We start from the raw sequence: 16189 nt of genomic DNA on the forward strand, positions 1-16189 counted from the left end.
AGCCTTGGTACACTCTTTGGTGCACTCTGTATTCTCTTTCTGAATATACTGTCAATACCCCATTTATAGGAATTTTCACAGGCTTATAATTCTTCCTCCAGATTTGCCTCCAGTGTCCTGACGGCTACCAGGTTGTTTACTAAGATGGCTGGAGTTTGGGGTTCGGATTTGGGGGGAAATGCAGGGCTCACAGTCAAGTTGTCCACTCAAGTGTTGGCTGTTGTAATTTGGGGATTGTTTGTATAACCTTATCCAGCTGGTCTGAAATAACAATGGAATTTTTTACCTTGTGTGAATTCTGCAGAAAAATAATAATAGTGAAAATATTCTACACTTTCTTAAGGCACCAGAACTAGGATTATATTACAAAATGCAACACTGGATATCATCAAGTTGAGGTAAAGGGAACAAAAGAAGAAAGGGGGCATTTTGCCTGGGGTATCATAACAGGCTTCTCAGATGTGGCTGAGACGTGTCCTTAAGACTCACTCTCAATGTCCATGAGTGACCATCCTGTCCATCAGTATCCCTCTCTGTGTCCATTCACATGTCCAATGTAGTGGGGTCACCAAGGTAGGTATCCACTTGCTCCATTATGTCCCCTACGATGATCCTGCTGCAGGGGTACAACCAGTAGTCATGTCTCTAACATAGCTCTGTGAGTGATGGAGTGATCTGTGACAAAGAATGACAATGGCTATGAATGACCACATTTTACTGATCATGGGTCCATGAGCAGAGAGTCACTTTTCCTCACCCTAGTGGAGCTGAGTTATTCCTGAGCAGTTTTACAAGAGTGGGCCCATTGGAGGTGGGCAATATATTTCATTCCTTAATCCATGTTTTCTTTCCTCCCGGAACCTACTATGTATGAGCATTAGGCTAAGCAATCTTCTGGTGTTCACATCATCTCCAACAGGGCACTATTTAGCTTCTTCTTTTTATATGCCTTGATCAGTGACAGAGCTATCCTGTTTTCCTATCAGTGCTAGTTCAAGTCTGAAAGGTTGTCTATGTGGCCATCCTTCTTCAGATTGTGAAGTCCAGTGTCTTATATCACTGATATCCTTCCTGTAGAGATCCTTCCAAGATTTCCTCCCTATTGTCCTTCCCCACATCTTCCTTTCTTCCATCTTTTCATCCTTCCTTCCTTGAACATTTATTAAGATTGCTTTGTGCCAGAATCTCAGGCTGCAAAGTCAAATAAAATGTCATTAAGCCAGTGCCTCCATGAAGGCAGGAGCCATCTCTAGCTTGGTTTCCCCTGGACGCTTACAGTCTAGCACAGTGCCCAACCCACACAAGGCTTAGTCAATATTTATTAAAGATAGGCAGGCAGGCAGACAATCTCAGCTCTTAAGGAACTTAACATGTAGTAAAGAAGCAACAAGGCAACAGACCATTTCTATTCAGTGGGGTGGGTCTAGATGATGTGTGTGTACAGGTCGGAGCAGACCATGGAAAGGATACCTGCATCGACCCAAGGAAGTCAGAAAACACTCCAGGGAGGTTCATCCTTGGGGTGATTTGATGGGTAGCTAAGTGTTAGTCAAAAGGACAAGTGGAATTCAGAAACAGAAAGGCACTGAGACTAGGAAGAAAATCAAGCAACGAGGAAAACACCAGCAAGTCAGTGTTCACTGAGCCCCTGCTATGTGCTGGAGTGATCCACATGCTTCTGTTATGGGAGATTTCAGAATGTTAGTTTCTCAGTTCTAAAAGCAGGAGAGGCCCCCAAAACCCAACCTGTTTTCCCACCTAGACTTTGATCTGCCAATGATTTGTTATTCGTTATTCTTCTACTTTACAAGGCACAGTCAACCACACAGCTTCTGAGTAATACATCATAAAATAGTGAGTGAAAAAATAATTACATGTTCCTGAAATTGCTTGGTGGTTATCTTTGAAATATCAAATCCTTTCAATGAACTACTTGGTAATGTAACGTTTCTTTTTTTTTAATTTCATGATAATGTTCCAATTTACTAGTCACAAAACTCCCTGACATCACTGCTGTCCCAGCAGGGTGGGTATTTTAAGCAGTTTTGACAACATAATTATAGTTATTAGGTGGATATTTGTTTCCCATCAACTAAATAATAACACCTTGTCCCAAGAATCTAGGTTTCTTGGAAGAATCTCGAAGTGCTTTACCAATAAGCGTTATTTTTCTGAAGGGGGAGCTCAAAGGCCTCCCAGCTGAGACACTCATACCCCAGGGTGTACATGAAGGTATTGTGGTTAAAGGAGACCCCAGCCAGAGATGGAACTCAGCAGGGGTGAGCAGTAAATTGCATCATCTTTGCCTCAGCAAATGGCCTGGGAGCTGAGTGCCCAGCCTCAGGTCAGTGGCATGATATTTCCCCCTCCAAGAAGGTGAGAGATTTGGACTCCTGGCATCTCTGAGAGATCAATTCTTAGAACCTAACTCTAGTCCAACAGCCAGGTAAGTCCCTGTAAGTTGCTCCGTTCCCAGATTGGAATTCAGGGCAGAAGTTTATACTCTAGGTGTTGCAGTGAAACAACAAACCTCTTAGTTAAAATGCATAGCTTCCTTAACAATGAAAGTAACATTAAATAAAAACACCTTCTCAGTTACTAGTGAGCATCTATTGAATAAGCAATAACAAACAAATGTTGTTAAAGAGACACACATGACTTTGACATTGCTTGATCTTTCTGGAGAAAGGCCATATGCTGCCACACCTATAAAACCATTTATTTTGACTTATAAATTGCATTAGATTCTTTCAGATGAAATGAAATGAATGAGGGTCTGAGTACACTGTCTGGCACTTAGTAGGCCAGCAAGGAAATTGTGTCTTTTTCCTTTCAGATGACATTTTAGCCCAGTCTTCCTAGAAAAATGGAGACAGAGGTCCATTTATTTTTTCCCTACCAGACTTTAGGCTACTATAAGCCCACAGTGATCAAAACAGCATGGTATTGGCAGAAAAACAGATACATAGGTATTTGGAACTGAATAGAAAACCAAGAGATGAAACCAGTCTCCCATAGCCATCTGATACTTGATAAACCCAACAAAAACATACACTGGGGAAAAGAATCCCTACCTAACAAACGGTGCTAGGACAACTGGATAACCACATGTAAAAGACTGACACTGGACCCACATCTTCCACCACTCACAAAAAGAATTGAATCAGGATGGATAAAAAGATTTAAATCTAAGGCATGAAATGATTAAAATCCTAGAAGAAAGTAAGGAAAAACTCTTGAAGATGTCATCCTGGGGCAAGATTTTATGAAGAAGACTTCAGTGGCAATTGGAAAAACAACCAAAATTAACAAATGGAGGTTAATTAAACTGAAAAGTTTCTGCACAACCATGAACACAACAATCAAAGCAAATAGACAACCCTCAGAATGGCAAAATACACCTGCAGATTACAAATATGACAAAGGCTTGATAACTAGGATCCACAGAGAACTAAAATTCATCCACAATAAAAGAGCAAACAATCCCATCTATCACTGGGCAAGAAACATGAACAGAACAAGAATTTTTTTTTAATTCTTAACATTTTTTTAATTAAATAATGATTGTGTACATAATTGCATTTATGGGGTACAATGTGCTGATTTTATATATAATTTGGAATGCTTACATCAAACTGGTTAGCATAACCTTCACCTCACTTACTTAATTATTGTGTTAAGACATTTTTACTCTACTCTTAATACATTTGACATGGACCCTTGCTATATGCACCATAGGTGAGGTCCCACCAAATACCCTTCCTCCACCCAACCTCCTGCCAACCCTCACCTCCCCTCACCCTCTTCTTCCTTCCTTCGTCCTGGGCTATAGTTGTGTTTTATCTTTTGTATGAAAGTGTGGGTGATTATAAATTGGTTTCATAATAGTACTGAGTACATTGGATACTTTTTCTTCCATTCTTGAGAAACTTTAGTGAGAAGAATGTGTTCCTGCTCCATCAATGTAAACATAAAAGAGGTAAAGTCTCCATCTTTTTTTATGGCTGCATTATATATATATATATTTGTTTTTTGTTTTTTTTGAGACAGAGTCTCAGTCACCTGGGTAGAGTGCCCTGGCCTCATAGATCATAGCAACTTCAAACTCCTAGGCTCAAGTGATCCTCTTGCCTCAGGCTCCCAAGTAGCTGGGACTGCAGGCACCTGTGACAATGATCGGCCAGTTTTTCTATTTTTAGTAGAGATGGGGTCTTGCTCTTGCTCAGGCTGGTCTCAGATTCTGGAGCTCAAACAATCTACCTGCCTCTGCCTTGACTTCCCAGAGTTTCCAGGAATACTCCTGGCCCTGAGATCTATTTTGCATACTGAAATTTATTGGGAGATAAAATACCATGATAGTAAGAGGGAGTTGTTGTTCTAAAATGTAATAAAATTAAAATTTTATTATCATTCACGTATGATGAGGCCAACACATCAGGAAATGATTGCCATTGAACAGATTGTAGCTCACAGTCCCCAAGAGGAGGGGACATTGCACCTTGTAGGTTCACACGGGCTCTGGGGCTGGCTGAGGGGCAGGGAGAGGGGAGAATGGAAGGGCAAAAGCTTTTATTGTGGTTTCTGTGGGAAGGAATGGGTGGGGGTAATCAGATTTGAGATTGGTTAGTTGGAATAAATTCAGCAGGCTCTTGGGTGGGGGTGGGGCTGCCTGGAGTGGTTTGATACAGGCCATTTAGGGCAGGCGGGGTGGCAGCCTGGAGTGCAGGAGCCCAGTGGGGGGAGTGGGGGGGTCTGCCTGGCTGGTTTGCATATGAAGGGCACACTTGCAGGGGAGCCATTTGCTTTCTCTAGAAATTGAGGAGCCCTGGGAGGGGCGGGTTTCCAGGGTCTCCAGATGTCAAATCACAGAAACACTGGGGTAAGATGTCACTAAAGAGGGAAGGAAAGTACAAAGTGGCCCATTTTTTTTTTAAATTAAATGATAGCTGTGTACATTAATGCAATCATGGGGTACAGTGTGGTGTTTTCATATACAATTTGAAATATCTTCATGAAACTGGTTAACATAGCCTTCATATCATTTTCTTAGTTATTGTGCTATGATGTTTATATTCTACTTTAAGAAAGATTCACTTGTACCCTTGAAAGATAATCCACAGAGGTGATCCCTTCAGTCACCCTCCCTCCACGCATCCACCCCTCCCGTCCCCTCCTCCCCCCCATATTCTTAGGCTATAATTAGGTTATAGCTTTCATATGAAAGCTATAAATTAGTTTCATAATAGGACTGTGTACACTGGATACTTTTCCTTCCATTCTTGTGATACTTTGCTAAGAAGAACATTTTCCAGCTCCATCCATGTAAACATGAAGGGCGTAAAGTCTCCATCTTTCTTTATGGCTGCATAGTGTTCCATGGTGTACATTAGTTTCACGAGAAAACTCAACTGGCTTCTTGGCTGTGTGGGATGTCCCCAGTTACCATGTCTTGAGATGGTTTTCTGGAATGGGGAAGAAGAAGCGTCTCTCTGCCACCACCTTCCCATCTCCCATTGCTCCCTGGCCATCAGCTGCTCTCTGGGTGTCTGTATTTCCAGATGACATTGCAGAAACTCCAACCTGCAGAGAGCAAGAGACAGAAGACAGGTGAGGTCTGCTCCATGTCTGGAAACCCAGAGAAAGAGCCCAAAGGGAAAAGAAGCTGCTCCAGACTCAACTGTGCTCCCCTCTCCATTCATCTGCTGAAGCCTCAACCTCCAGCATGTCAGAAGGTGACGTTATTTGGAGATAGAGTCTTTACTAAGGTAATTAAGCTAAGTGATGTCATAAGGGTGGGCCCTACTCCAATGTGACTGGTGTCCTTGGGAACATGTGGACACAGATGGGTACAGCAGGAAGACCATCTGAAGACACAGGCAAAAGAAGGCCAAGAAGAGACGCTGCAGAGAAAACCAACCCTGAGAACATGTTGGCCTTGAGCGTCTGGCCCCCAGGATCCTGAGAAAATAAAGTACTGTTGTTTATGTCACCCAGCCTGCGGTACACAAATATAGAAGCCATTTGTACAAAGTTGCTCACAACCTCTGCAATTTACAGCAGTAGACTCAGGAGTGGATGATCAGAGAGCAAAATCGGGTTCAGCAAGGTAATGCACTAATCTACATCTATTAAAATAAAAATTATCCAGGGTGAGCATATAATTGCATGAATTGAATGATGGTAAGTAAAGGAGGCAGAAGGGGAAATTGAACGTACACTCTGGTCACAGCCAGGTAAAATAAATGTAAATTTGTATGTTTATAAAGATCAGGAAAGATTTGGGGATGGTGGAAAATGAATTCTTTTTTCCCAAAGAATTGTTTTAATTAGACTATATACTATAATTAGATAAATCTACCTTATGTTTATTTATTTTTAAATTTTTCCTTCGATCCTTTCATTCTCATAGCTTATAGAGGAGAAAAACGTGCGATTAATTCATATAACCTTGCTAGGTCTGTTTGCTCACATGGAAAATAAAAACTTCAGTTTGTTGAGAAGGATGCTGAGGCTGTGTCTAGACTGGGCAGACTGCGATGTCCTGCAGGGGGCCCCGCAGGTGGGGGGAGAGCACAGGTCAGCCCTGAGATCTCCCAGAACTTGCTCAGACGTTGCTGGGTGATGACTGGTGATGATTCTCAGGTGACATGGGCGAGTCTTTGCAGGTGAGAATTAAACTGATTTCTATGGTGCTCATTGGCTACATAAACAAACAGCAAGAGGGCATTTGGGGATTTGCGTCAAAGGAAAGCAACGTGCCTTGTTCCAAGGCTTGTGCGGTGCTGGTTCGTGGCTGAGCCACACTGACAGCTGAGGAAACAGCCTGCAGCTTTCCCTGACCTGGACTTTGCTCCTCATTTGGATTTAGACTTTTTCCTTTCTCAGGGATTAGCATCTCTCTTGTCACCAGGCTTCTATTGTTTCCTGATTGATCTTATGCAGCTTAGTTTATGTTTTCTAAACTAAAGTCAATAGCCTAACAAACAAGTGTGAAACTGCTCACCTGACGCTCACTTAAAGGTGTTCTTGAGTTACTTAAATCAGTGCCTTCACTTCAGCATCCCGTTAAAGTTTGCAGAGCATGTCCCTGTGCCTCCAATCCTCACATAGCAACTTTCAAGAAGGGCAGCGGAGTTGAGTCATTATTCCCAGTTCATACAGGGGTTCTGTGACTCTGCTGAGGTCACACAGGGTCATTTTTAACCTGGGCTGGGGTCTGGCTGCCTCCAGCGCCAGCCCTTTACAGAGCACAGTGCTCATCTCAAGGAGTCACTGCTAAGTAAGATGGTCCCCGGCGGACTCCAACCTGGCAGAGACCCTGCTGTGCTCCTGATGAAGTTTGGAGTCAACCAGTGCCATCCTCACGGGCAGGGTCTAGGCTCTCATCCAGGCACCCCCTTGTTGTCTCTGAACTGTTTCAAGGCAAATCCATACATCTCCTTTCCTTCCATGCCCTCAGCCTTTAAGAGTTTTGGTAGCACAGATCTCCCAGGCTGTGGGACTTCTCACCGCTAAGGCCAGGAAAGGCTGGCAGAGGACAGCATAGGATTCCTGCCAGAATCCCTTAGAAGTGGGAGGGGAGGACTGTGCTGGGGTGGGGCGGGCCACTCTCCTTCAGGTTACAGGGGAGCCAACTGCTTGGCAGGACTGTCTGGAGTTGAGATAGAGACCTTTGATATAAGCCTTTTGCTTTCTTTACGATGTCTATGAGGGCTTTCCCCAGACCTCCCAGCTGGTGATGGCAGATACAGTATCCAACCCAGGGCTTATGACACCCATTCTGGGCCTTTCATGGTGATCATGGAAGGTTTAGTACAGTGTGTCACTTGCTTACCCTTGTTCTCTCAAGTCCCCCAAACCCCTCCACCAGGCAGGTATTCTTCTCCAACTCGTTCGCACTCAACTTGGAAGAAGCCAGATCTTGGAAAGTTGAAGTAATTTGCCAGGGGTCATAGTGTGTGTAATTATCAAAGACAGCACTCCTTGTCTAGAGCTCATTCAGCTATAATCTCAATATATATCTCAGAACTTACTTATTTACAAGCTCCTATATTATCTGACTTACATTACTTCATGCAATCACACATGAAGTTCTCTGCCTCAGAGAATGAGAGATGAATAGATGGATATTGTTTTAAACCACTAAATTTTGAGTGGTTTGTCATGGAGCAAAACCTAACTGCTACAGAGCATTATCTCATTGGTTCCTAGCAATAACTCTGCATGGGTTGTTTTCAGACTTATTTGATAAATGAAGAATCTAAAGCTTAACAGAGCGAAAGTGGCTGTTGACTCTGTCACAGGGCTGCAAAGTGAAAGAGTTTAGATCAGAACCGATACCCATGTTAATCCAGAGCTAGTACTTTTAGCTACCATGATAGGCAAATAATAATAATAATAATAAGGAAAGGAAAGGAAAAGAAAGGAAGGGAGGAAGGAAGGAAGGAAGGAAGAAAGGAAAGAAGGAAGGAAGATCTTTCAAAACATGTCCACATTCTAATCTCTGGAATTTGTGAATATATTATGTTATACGGCAAGGGGAATTAAGGTTCTATAAAGTTCTAGATAGAATTAAAGCTGCTAATCTTAAAACAGGGAAATTATTCCAGATTTTCTGAGAGGGTCCAACACAATCACGGCATCCCCTAAAAGTGACAGACAGAGGTAGAATGGGAGAATCAGAGGTGTGGCTACAGTATGAAGGTGAACAGATGTGCAATATTGTTGTCTTTGAACATGGAAGATGGGAACAGGGGCCAAAGGGACATAGATGGTCACAACTCTGCTGGCACCCTGAGTTTAGCCCAGTGAGACTAAGTCAGACTTCTACCCTTCATAACTGGAAGGTCATAAATTTGTTGTAATTTGTTGTACAACAGTAGAAAATGAACACAGCTGCAACACTGTACACGCCTTCCAGGGGGCTGCTGATAGTGGGAGCTCGAAAAATACTAGAGTGCTAATTATGGCCATGGATTGTGTACACACTGTGTTCTAGGCACCAAGGTAAGTATTTACGAAAATATATGACTGAATTACCATAACCACACTATGATTATTCATTTTACTAGAACACAGCTAGAAGGAGCATGGGTAAGATTCAAACCCAGCTTCCTGGCCCTGAAGCCTTTGTTCTTTCATTCCACTGTGCAGACAAGCAGCAACGCAGTTTGTTGAATTAAAGTGAGAAAGGATTTGAAAATCCTTTAATGAGAACATTTCATTAACTTGGAGGAATGGTACCCAGGGAACAACGTCCCACCGTTAGCACACCCCTCCCCTTCTTTCCTCCCTTTCTACCCATTTCTTTGCCTTTTCTCCTGCTCTTCCATCTGTCCTGGGATATACAGATAAAAAGATTCAGTCCCTGTTCCAAGGAACTCACATCTAGCAGAGAAATTAAGACACAGACACATACAGTACCCTTGAGAGGCAGATGTGACCCCCGCCATGAGAGAGAGATAAGAGACGGCAGAACGGGAGGCTCCCTCCTGCTTGTAGTGGGAACTGGAGGAGCAGAAGAATCAAATCTGAGTTCTAGCTCTGTTTTGTTCCAGCAGCGTGGTTTTGATGATATCAACAAAAATAGTAGTAGCTACCAATCTTACCATGGGCCATGCAATGTTCTAAGTTAGGTGTTGTAACTTGATTAAATCTCTTTGCCTTTCTGACCTCAGTTCATTCAAAAAGTATTTTTTGAGCACCAATTCTGCACTATACGATGAGCAAGACAGATGTTACCTGTCAAGCACAGAAGACAAGCGTGGTGAGTGTTACAAAAGTGGTTTGTCACACCTCATGTCAAGAGAGCTCATCTCTTTGACCCTCTAAGATTTAGAAATGTGCTAAGACCTGAGGACCCATTGGGTTTCTCAGCAGCCCCATAGGAGAGGTGGGTCGGTAGGAGTCATGGAAAATCCTGGAAAACAGAAAGCCTGGAAACAAAAGGAAACCCGGAACATTCCAGGACAGAAAGACGTTCTGTTCTCAGGGGCTTGGAAAGTGGGCGTGTGTAAGGTGAGCTAACCACCCACCTTGAAGAGCTCCAGGTTAATTATCTGAGATAATGCAGGACAGAGAAATGATTTTATGGCAACCAGAACACACTTCCATTTTAGCATTTTTAATTAGGCACCAATCTTCATTATTTCCTTTTTCCTTTTTATCTGAAAGTTCCTGGAGGAAGGATGTACTACTTAGGATAAAAGTTTAGGCTACTGGAGCAAACGGACTCAGTGACATATGTCTTCAGAATCTGAGCTTAAGTGAGGGAACTATACGGTCACAAGCAGCAGTAATGGACACTGGAAGGTAAGAGTGGGGGGTGGGAGGGGACGAGGGGTAAAATCCTACCTGTGGGGAACAATGCACTATCTGGTGACGGGTGCACCGAAGGTCCTGACTTCAGCAGAATAATATTGTTTCCACACAACAGAAAACATCTATACCCCCTACATTACTTGAAATTAAAAACAAAATCTATGCTTCTGTTTCTCTCTCCCACAGCAGTTCGGAGGTGAGTGGTCCATGGACACAGCGGCTCTTGCCCTTGGGTTTCTCGGGGGCCTGGGTTCTCCCCATTTGTGACTCTTTCTTCTGGCACATTGGCATCATCTGAGTGGCTGAAGCTGAATCACCATGGGCCAACTAGAGGGAAATTGCCAGACCCAGACCTGGAGGCAGGATTTGATGGCTGAGAAATTAATAGCAGGAGAGTAGGCAACAAAAACGGAAGGAATGGCTGGCAGTGTGGGATGTACGATCCATTCCTCTCCTGCTGGGGAGCTTGCAGTGCACATGGGAAAATCAAGCTCAGAGTTATCTCAATACCAGGGTGAGGGAACTGCACATTGATGTGCCAGCTTCTACCAGTCATTTTTCTGAGAGCTGCTCCCTGGGGCATGGCAATTTCCGGGTATTGTGCCTTCCGTGCCCAAAGCACAGAGGGCTTCGGCAGCAAAAGGACTCCCCTGGAAAAGAGATGCAGCTGCTGGCAGCTGGAAGTGAGGCTGACGTGAGCGGAAAGAACAAGGGGAAAGAGATCAGCGTACAGCCCTGCCAGCCCCGGCTCACTGGGAACCAGCAGGGCTCCCCAGAGAAGAAATACCAACCATGTGGTCCCATCTCTACATCCCTGAGCATTAGTCTAGATCACAGTGAAAGCTCATAAATGTTTAGAGAATGAATGAGTAAATGAGTGATTGATGAGCACATTAATATGTCCTGTGATGATTTACCTATTCCTATGGGGGAAGAAAACAAACATTTATCTGCATCTGTGTCTACAGCCACAGCCATAAGTATTTCTATATTACATCTATACCTACTATCCATCTACTTACCTATCTATCCAGATACAAGCATAGGTATAGAGATAGAAAGACAGAAAGAGAGATGTGTGCATATATTTACCTCACTAGACTTATGCCAGGTACTAGGCAGGTAATTTTCACAGCATTGTGGAAAGTGAATTTACCTGCATTTATAAAACCCAAGCAAGAGAAAAGTTAAGTCACTTGCCCACAGTTGCACGGTTGGGAAATAGCAAAACAACAGTGGAACAAAGCTTTACTGGATTACTAAGTAGAGGCCCTGCTGGCCATGTCTTTGGGTATTGCCTTTTTGTAGTATTCACCCGACCACTCTAGCCAGACCATCAAGCTGGTTTGGGTTTGGAGAAATTCTCTTTGAAAGTCCTTAATGCACGGTATTTTTACAGAGTCTTGGTGAAACGATTCTCACAACTGACTTGTCAACCTTGATATATAGATAGTACTTGCTGTAATCCCAGCTGAAAGCAAGAAAAAGAAAATAATTTTTAAAAGATTGTGAATGTATGTACCAACTAAAATTCCTAAGTGAAATCCGGTGAAGGCAGGTTAACAGCACAAACTGATTAAAGAACGCAGTATGAAAACTGTGTCTACTTGAATGAGTGAAGAATAAACAAAGGGAATGAAGATTTATTGCACAGAGTGAGAGAGAGAGAGAGACTGTTAAAAGAACAGGGCCTGGTGTTGGAGAGTTATTTGAAGCCACGGGTATCTGTTGGCAGATTCATCTTAAAAGGTTTTGAGGATTTAAAAAAAATAGCACTACTTTTTCCTAAAGGTTGAAAGAGCAACATGAGATAAAGCAATTTCTATTTGATAAAATAAAACTGTTAGATCCATTTCACCTAAAACTCAGGAAAAGAGGAATCTGATTCAGCACACGGTCCTGTTGGGTATGTGTTAGAAATTTTGATCCAAGAGAATCACTTCCTGGCTTAAGAAGAGGGGGATGGACCAGCTTCTATAGGAGCAGCACTGTGGGAGGATTTACCAAGGAGGCACGTTCACACAGCCCCCACTCACATGCCATACAAGAATGTTTCCAATATCCAACTGGTCTGTACTAGTCAGTCCCTATTTTCCAGACCCTATGCTTGATGTTTTTGAATGTATAATCTAATGCAGTCAATATGGGCAACCCTATCAGCTAAGCATCAGTATCTTGGTTTTAAGGGATCTGAAGCTCAGAGACATTGAGGTTGTAGTAGGCCCCTCAAAGTACCCTCATCTAATCCTCAGAACCTGTGAACGTTACCTTATGTGGCAAAAAGGAACTTTGACAATGTGATCAAGTTTAGAAGGGATGATTACCCTGGATGTTTTTGGTGAGTCCTAAATTCAATCACAAGGGCCCTTGTAAAAGAAAATCCAAGGGAGATTTGACCATCAAAAAAGCAGTTAACGTGATGGCCGAAGCAAGATGCTACCTGCAGAAGGAGCAAGGAGCCAAGAGCCGAGGGCTGCAAGGAATGGACTTCCAAAATCTTTCCCAGCCTCTGGAAGGAATGTCCCTGCCTGGTTTCAGACTTCAGACCTCTAAAGCTATGAGAAAATAAATGTTAATTAAGCCACCTAGTTTGTGTTAATTTGTTCCAACAGCCATTGGAAAGTTATACAAGTGTCCTCACCAGTGATGCACATCCAGCAAATGGACAAGCTGGGCCTTGAGCCCAGGTACCCGACTCCACACCTACTGGTGCTGCTATTGCAACCTGCCACCTCTCGCCATGCGGTCCGCACGGCTCTCCCGGGCACCCCTCCGATGTCTGTGTGGCCTGTTGTGTTTCACACAGTCCCCAAACTTGACAGTGGACCAGATCTCCTGGGCACCTTGCAGTAAGATTCGGAGTCTAAGAAAGGTCCCTACAATTTCATATTTTAAAATAGGTGAATGGGCTGCCGCCCTCAAGATAGAATTTGAGAATCGTTGCTGCAGCCCTTTTTATTTCTAAAATGCATTTTATGTACAAGTTAATGGAGCAGAAACCCAAAGTCAGCACTTTGAACACATGAGCACTTGAGGGGAGCGCAGATTTTTGGAGAGCTACTATGTGGGAGGCACTTTATGCCTAACAATGATGCATCCACCTTCAGGACACCCCGGGAGGGGGTGTCATCTATCTACTTTTGAGGAGGAAGCTGAGATGTGGCTCATTCAGATGACTTGGCGGTGAGTTTCCTAAGGATGTTGAAACAACTCCCACAGACGGGGGAGGGGGCTAAAACAAGAGGGAGGAGGGGCTCCTCCCACCTCTGCCTCTCCTGTCACAGGGCCGCCTTTTCTTCTGTTTGTCTTGTCTTCGTAAAGGCCCACCCTATGTTAGTGCACCTCATCTTAATTTCACTAATTACATCTGCAAGGACCCTGTGTCCAAATAAAGTCACATACTAAAGAACTGGGAGTTAGGACATCAATGTATCTTTCTGGGGACACAATTCCATCTTTGAGACTTGACGAGGCTGTTTAGCTAGTAAATGTCAGTGATGGGCTCAGACCAAGGGCTGGCTCTCCTCCCTTCTCCAGCCTGATGGAGTCTGCAGATGAATAAATGGGCACTTACTTACCGAAATGAGGAACACGGATCACGGCCTTTCTGTGCCTTCCTAAGTGCTTCCAGCAACTTCTTGGCACCTGGAAGTCTCCCAGGTACCTTCAGTTGGGAGCTCTGTTTTGCTCCACTGAGCTCAAATCAGAAGGAGCTCATTTTGCAACCATCTTGTCCCTATTCCAAGAAGCTCAGCCACTTTATTTCCATTCCATTTGGCATGAAATTGTTCTCCAATTCATAGAAGAGGAGGCTTTGTATTTAAATGTGTTGGTTTCTATCTAGGAATGTTATGTCCACTGGCCTTTTGGATAATTTCTGCTGTGAGCTGCTTTATTCCTATCGTTGGCCTGTTTTTTTTATTTTAAGTTGTTGGCATTTTTCTTAATAATGTGTAAGAACTCTTTCTATATTAACCTTTATCTATTATGAGAATTGCAAATATTTCCTTCAGTCTATTAATTTTCTTTTGACTTTACTTTGTACTCTATTACCATGTAAAATTCATTTTAAAATTAAAAAAAAATTTTTTTATTGTTGGGGCTTCATTGAGGGTACAAGAAACCAGGTTACACTAATTGCATTTATTAGGTAAAGTCCCTCTTATAATTGTATCTTGCCCCCCAAAGTTGCGTCACACACCAAGATCCCTGCCCCCTCCCTCCTTTCCTCTCTCTGCTCTTCCCTTCTCCCATCCCCCTCCCTCCTTCTCTCTCTTTCTCTCTCTCTGCTCTCCCCTTCCCCCACCCCCCACCAATGACCAATTAATTGGTCATTAATTGTTATCTTGCAAAAATCTTAATTCTTCGTGTCTGTGTTCATTCTTTTCTTCCTTTATAACTTCTGGGCTTCCTGGCTTGCTTAGAAAGTTCTCTCTGACCCTTTGGTGATATATATGTCCTCCTTAATTTCTCTTCTTCTTCTTCTTTTTTTTTTTTTGTTGTTGTTGTCTTGAATTATTTTTGTTTATAAGGAGTACGCAAATGATTGGAACATCTGTGATTCTACTAGCTAGATTAATAGTGCTGAAGCCTACTTCTGTTTATTTAGTCTGAATTGTTCTGCATAATTTCTGGATTTCAGTAAATGGATTTTTACCTCATTTAATCCACAGTAGTGAACACTCAAATGTGACTGTAACTCTGGGTAAAGTGAAGTTAAAAGCACTTGGACAGAAGAGAAGGACTGTCTTTGATGTCCCCTTTTCTGCTCATGGTCCCCTTTGCCAGCTGTTTGACAAATCTGTACAATTGATTTACATACACAGATGTGCATGCATGTGTATTTCAGAGACAGGTGCTCATTCACTAAAATTCACATGTCTGCTGTAGGGACAAAGAGGTGAGATTTTTTCCTCACCCATCACAAGGATCGTGGCTGACACCCCTGCAACGCAATAGATTAGAAGAGAACATAAATTTATTTAACAAAGTTTTATGTGATATGAAAATCTTCAGAAATGAAGACCAAAAGACCCAGGGGGAAATAGTATATTTTTATGTTAAAACTAATGAAAGGAATGGATAGTTGTGGAGAAACATAATGGGACAAAAAGGGTACAAACTAATGGTAATAAACTGGGAGGGAGAGCCTAGCAAGGCCTGCTTGTCCAGGGGCTTGGCCGCCTGTGGGATAATATTCCTTCTTCTAGTATACAGAGCAGGACCCTCTGCAAAGAGCTTCTCATGACTTGCTTTTGGAGGAGAGTAACCTTTCTAGGTTTTATGGCTTGCTTCGGTGGACAGGAATTCTAGCTTCCATGATGTGCTTTGAGGGAGAGGAATGCTGGTTTCCATGGCCCTTCTGGGGGAAGAAAATGGAACAGGAGAAGGTTATAGAGACCTTGGATCTGAGGCCCTCCCAATCTCCTCCAGTTCAAAGTACCGGCATACTGAGGCACCATACTTTGGGGTACCACGTTCTGAGCTCCCAGCAGTGCGAGAGAGTGGAAGACAAACCCATAAAGATTCTGTTGACTACCACAGTGATGAATTGTGTGCAATTAGATGTCTAATTAGCTGGGGAATATTGGGACATCTCCAAAGGATAGGTCAAGCTATTGATCCTTAAGCTTCTTACAAATAAGTGATGGGCACTGTGTTGGATGGCCTCTTTGGATTCAGAGGGGGAACATGTCCCATGTTTGGGAATACTCTTTCCATAGTTTATGGGATGACTTGGAAGTCTGCTGGTTTTGATTCAGGTCAAAATAAAAAGCAGGCTCTGAAACAAGTTCAGGAGACACTAAAAGTTGCTCTGCCAGGAAACCATATAGCCTGGCAGAACTTATGGTCTGAGATCCATCCAAGG

Source organism: Otolemur garnettii, unplaced genomic scaffold (assembly GCF_000181295.1).
Source record: "Otolemur garnettii isolate 467f Iridium unplaced genomic scaffold, OtoGar3 scaffold00062, whole genome shotgun sequence".
NCBI lineage: Eukaryota > Metazoa > Chordata > Mammalia > Primates > Galagidae > Otolemur > Otolemur garnettii.